Genomic DNA, 5,956 nt, shown 5'->3' on the forward strand with positions numbered 1-5,956 from the left:
ACTCGAATAATAAATTGGTCCCTCAATTTTTAAATATCTCAATTTCGATCTCGATTTTTTATTCCACGACCCAAGTTAATCTTTTGAGCAAGATAAAAAGGACAGAGGATTTATATAAAAGTAAAAAAGTAAATTAAATATATAAAACATAAAATCTAAAAAGATTTAAATTTGTAAAATTGTATAAAAATTTTGTAACATCGACTGACCCATTTAAAATAATAATATTAAAATATTTTAAGAGTTAAATCAAGATTTTAACTATTATATGCTTTTGAATGTGTTAATGACATACTTTTGACTTGGTGTATGTAGTGTTTAATAGAAGTGACAATGAGGTGGGTAGAGGCGGTTTTTGTCCTATCTGATCCCATCTTGTCCTACAATAATTCGCATAAAATTTGTCTCGTTCTTTATCCATGAGTAGTAAAAAGTTGAACCCTAATCTGTCTTTGCACTTACCCTGCCCCTACTAGTCCCAATAATTATTAAAATTTAACAAATAAAATTAAATTTTAAAATTTATATAATCATCACATACATACCATAAATTAAAATAAAAAATTAAATATAATACAATATTATTAATTATTTTACTAATTATTTTACATATATTATATATACCGGAGTAGGTAGGGCGAGTATTACATAAATTCGACCCCGCTTTCTTTCTGTCCAGCTAAAAAATTGCCTCGCACTGGAGTGAATAATTATCCACTTCAATCGAATAGGGACGAAGTAGATATCCGCAAATTCGTCTAGTGTTATCGTTCTTAGAGTTCACAATACGTGTCACATGTTAGAATATGATTTGATTACCTGCAATAAAGTGATAACATGTTAATGATTTCCATGTCAATGTGAAAAATAGATAAAGTCTTATATCACAAGTCTGCCTATCAATTTGGTGCCATGTATCGCTACATAATTTATTCACGTGTCAGTAGTAGTAATAATATTAGTAGAAAACTCGTGCACTTGAACAGGTCTATATTTTTTCTATTGTTGTTATAATATTCACACTAACTATAAATCTTGTAGCTAAGTTCACCCTTAAGTATTGAATTAAGTATATCCAATTAATTGTAATTTGTTTTTATTTGTGTATCCACTAACATATGTATAAATAATACCTTATCAATTATAAAGATGATTTACCTTTAGAAAAATTTCAATTAACATATCTGTTGTTCTCATTTCAATATATATACACGAAATTTTACAATGCACCTATTTAATTCGATTTAAAAACTTTGGGTCAAACATAATTTTTTATTGTGAATGGTAACTCATGGCGGTAAACTAAAAATCCACCATAAAATTATAGCAGATGATGTTATAAAAATGGCAAAAACGACAAATTATCTAAAATATATATATATATATATATATATATATATATATATATATATAAAAGACTTTATTATATTTGTAATTTTTTTGCACATTTTTTGTATATATATATACAAAAAATGTGCAAAAAAATTACAAATATAATAAAGTCTAAAATCTAATATATATATATATATATATATATATATATATATATATATAATCTTCTAGTCATAAGACATTTAATTAATACAACAATATAGTAGCAAACTAGAAAATTTAGTAAATAAACATAACATATATTAAGTTCAAGTCATAATTCATAAGTCATAAGAAGGTCGTAAAACATAAGACGTAGAATATAAAAGGAAAAGTATAGGGTACTAACATATTATCTGCTAACTTATTGTGAACAATAATTAATTATTATATTTTAAACACATATATAAAGAGACACATCCAGAAAATATATTTATAAAGACACTTCTATTAAACACAGACATAAAAAAGACATTTTTATTAGACACTTTCATTAAACACAGTTATAAATAAGAGTTGGCAGAAATTGGCAAAAATGTTATTGTTAACGTATCGGGATTGAACATAAAAACTAGAAACCATCTAAATTCTAACTCTCATCAACTTTATCCAAATTAACACGATTATTATTGTGCCCCTCTGCTCCCTCATCATCTTCTGATTCAATATCATTAAACTGATTCTCTTCTTCCTCATTTTCAGAATTCTTTGAATCTTCAAAGTCTGGTTCTTCTTCCTCTTCCACATTACTGCCTTTTTTTTTTTTTGAAGCCTTAGACCCACTTGGTCCACCTTTTGTAACTGTAAGTTTTTTTTTCTGCTTTGTTGCCTTCTCCTAGTATTTGTTGTAGACTCATGTTCCCCTATGGCTTCAAACACAAGGTTCTAACTCAAAGTGTTGTCACCTTCATGAACCAAATCAGCATCATTATCCATATTATCATTATCATTATCTCTAAAGGTGGTCGTCCCAAGTTCTCCAACTAGCCATTCATTATACTCATCAATGTCATCGAGTATAATAGGGCTAACTTCATCTTTAAGGTTGTACCTTTCAATGAGTTGTTAGATATATTTTATAAAGACAAAACTCTCCATCCTTTCATGATCAAGCCTATTTTTTTTCAGTATTAATCTGCAAAATTATTAAATGTAATCTAAATTACTTTGAAAGTTTATAACTTGAAAATTTTAACGAGTTTAGGTGATACTTTACATGTTCAAAAATACTCCAATTGCACTTGCATCCCGAAGCAGTACAAATCAAGCTTAAAATCTTGATAGCCAGGTCTTGTATGCTTGGAGCTTCATGCATGTATGTCTGCCATCAAAATGCTATAAAATTAAAATATATGTCTTAAGATTTTAATCTAAGTATTCTAACTAAATTAACGAAGCTTTGGAAAATTTATAAGAATCCTACTAAACAAAATCTTTTTCCTCTAAGATTTTGCAAAGGCTGATCCAAAAAGTCCAAAGCCAGTGCTTGCTCCTCCAATATCTTCTCTTACACAATTATACTTGGCACCAATGTAGTGATGCACTCAAACCATCCCTTTGTAACTTCTAAATTCAACTCAATACGAGCATTGTCATAAAACAACTCTGGATTCAAAAAATGACCAGTTGCATCCAACAGATGATGAAGTTGGAAATTCCATCTGTTGTCAATGATTTTAAAAACATCAATGTACTTACTCTCGTCATTAGAAAATATTTTTATGATGTATTCCTTTGCCTTCTCCATCGCTTCATAAATATAACCCATTGGTGGCTTCTTCTCCTCATCAACAAGTCTAAGCACCTGAACAAGAGGACCCATGATCTTAAGGGTGTACTTCACATGATTCTAAAAGGAAGGTCTTATAACAACCTTTGTTACCTCCCTCCCCTTTGCCTCCTTTGATAATTTATTCCTTGTCCACTCTTTTGTGGTGAACATTCTTTTCATATTTTCTTTCTCCTCGTAGAGCCTTTCCAAAGAGAGAAACGAAGTGACAAATCGAGCGACCACATGTCTTACCAATTCCTTGTCATTTATGAAATGTCTCAACATGAATAAAGTGCTAGAGTGACTATAAGTGAAGCTAACTAAAGAAATGGCACTACTTATGGTCTTTTGGATTAATGGTATCTTTTCAATGTCTTCAAGCATCAAATCCAAACAGTGGGCAGCACAAGGAATCTAAAACAAATTTGGTCTTTTCTCCATCAACATCTTATCAGCTAGAACATAGTTGCTCCCATTGTTAGTTACAACTTGAACAACATTTTCTTCTCTAATTTTATCTACAACACCATCAAGAAGCTCAAACAATTTTTTACCAGTCTTCACATAATCAAACGCATCAATAAACTTCAAAAATATTGTCCCAACAGTAAAGTTTACAAGAAAAATAATAATATTCCTTTGCTTCTTATCCGTCCAAGCATCTGACATAATAGAGCAACCATAGTTGTAAGAACCAAACCAGTGATCGAACCGGTCAGATCACTGGGTCACTAGGTCATTGGTTCAACCAGTGGGTCACTGGTTGAACCGATTGACCCGGTCCTATGTAAATAAAAAACAAAACATAGTCAAAAATTTAAAATTAAAATTTAAAATACATATTGTCACTAACATTTAAAAAATATCTAGCTATTTTAAAATAATATGAAACAGGAACAATAAGTATTTTGTTAATTTTACTCTATCATAAATATTTTTATTTTGTTTTTATATTAAAATAACTATTATTTTTGAATTTCAATAATTTATTAATTAGTTTATATCTATTATACTATTATATACTACAAGTATTTATTGAAAAATAATATTAATAGATATTATATAATTATAAAAAAAATAAGTGAGTTTATAATTATTGTTAAATAAAAATATAATTAATTTAAGAATGAATGAATGAATTTATAACTAAAATTAAAATAAATTAAATAGAAGTAAATTATTTGCTGAAAGATATATATATATATATATATATATATATATATATATATATATATATTAATAACAAGCTTAACAGTCTGGTGATTGTGAGTATCATTTTTCTCCTTGATGAGGGGGGTTCGAACTTCATCTTCCACATTTTGGAGAAACTTTGAAACTCAAGCGGTTCGGTCGAACCGGTCTTACCGATTTTGACCGATTCATTCTAGGTTTGATCGGTTCGCACCGGTTCGTTGCCTTATGCAGTCAGATTATCAGACTGAACCGGTCTAGGATTCGGTTCACCGGTTTTCTAGTCAAATCGGTCGGTCCGGTCCAGTTTTAATAACAATGAGAGCAACCATACTTTTTTCATTATTCTTTATGACCCTTCAACAATCATTTGGTATATTCTAACTCCTCATTAAGGAGAGGAACCCTTAGAGCATAATAAGCAGGAGCAGGTAAATTGGGACCTAAGCTTCCAACAGCACACAACATATCTTGAAACTCTTCAATCTCACTAGGTTCAATAGAATTCCAGCTTGGTAGAAGCACCATGCTATGTATCGATGAACTCTACAAACCGCTTCCTTATTACATGCTTCCTTGATTCTCAATTTCTCTCTTTTGATTCTTGCAATTGCAGTTTTGAATTTTTTTTAACAAATAAATCCATTGGACCTCTCATAGAACTTGCACCCCCTTTAGTTTCTGCCATTGGAGTTGGATTTGGAATTTTATCAATCTTTTGAGCATCTTCCTCTGACAATCCAAACCCTAAACTTTCTAAATCAAACACCCTAGCATTAACACTATGTTCTTCGGTGCTTGCCAATGTAACACTTTGTCTTCCTCTATTTTTTTCCCCATAATTCAGCAATAATATCGTTTGGGACCATTTTACATCTAGCAAGATTCTCAAGCTTAATCATTAAGTGCTCTTTTGCCCGTATAATCCCTCTTTTCATATTTTTTCCACAAAAATTACATATGGTGTTATTCATATTTTCTTCTTCCATAATACTAACATACTTTTAGCATGGGTCAATTCTACTGGAATGGACAGTAGTTACAGGACGAGTAGGAAGGGCAGTGCCAACAGCATGGCCAGCAAAGGCACGGGCAGGGACATTAGAATCAAGGGCTTATCTAGAAGTTGACATGGTAAACTGAATTGAACGGAAAAAAAATTGGAGGAAGAGAGGTTTCTGAAAGAAGAGAAGGAGACAGTGAACTGAATGAAAAAAAAAAAGAATGTATGTAACTACAAACTAGAAAAAGAAGGAACTGTAGTGATGACCAGCGGCGACAACTAGAGGCGACAGGTGGCGACAATTAGCGACGACCGGCAGCGACAATCAACGGCGACGGGCTGTAGCAAAGATTGGTGGCGATGGGAGGCACAAAGAAGAGAGAACAGTAACAAAGAGTTGTAGAGAAGTTTTTGAAAAAAAGAGGCTGATTGGGGTTAGTGTTTCATTTGGGGTTTCCTAATTTACCCAAAGACCCTCAATTTTTTTTAAATTTGAAAAAACCCGCGATTTTTCGCCATTATGGCAATGCACCATGGCACCACCGCAATTGTGGCCGCCTTTTCACCCGCCATGAAAACCACATCGCGGTGGCCTCTGTATGACAGCGAGGCCAAAAACC

General features: G+C 31.4%; 1 pseudogene; it reads right to left on the reverse strand.

Moving 5' to 3' along the window:
- Nucleotides 1-2,256: 2,256 nt before the first annotated feature.
- Nucleotides 2,257-5,012, reverse strand: LOC148549377 (uncharacterized; annotated as a pseudogene).
- Between the last annotated feature and the right edge of the window lie 944 nt (nucleotides 5,013-5,956).

This window comes from Arachis ipaensis, chromosome B8, assembly GCF_059453495.1.
Source record: "Arachis ipaensis isolate K30076 ecotype BB chromosome B8, ASM5945349v1, whole genome shotgun sequence".
Taxonomy (NCBI): Eukaryota; Viridiplantae; Streptophyta; class Magnoliopsida; order Fabales; family Fabaceae; genus Arachis; species Arachis ipaensis.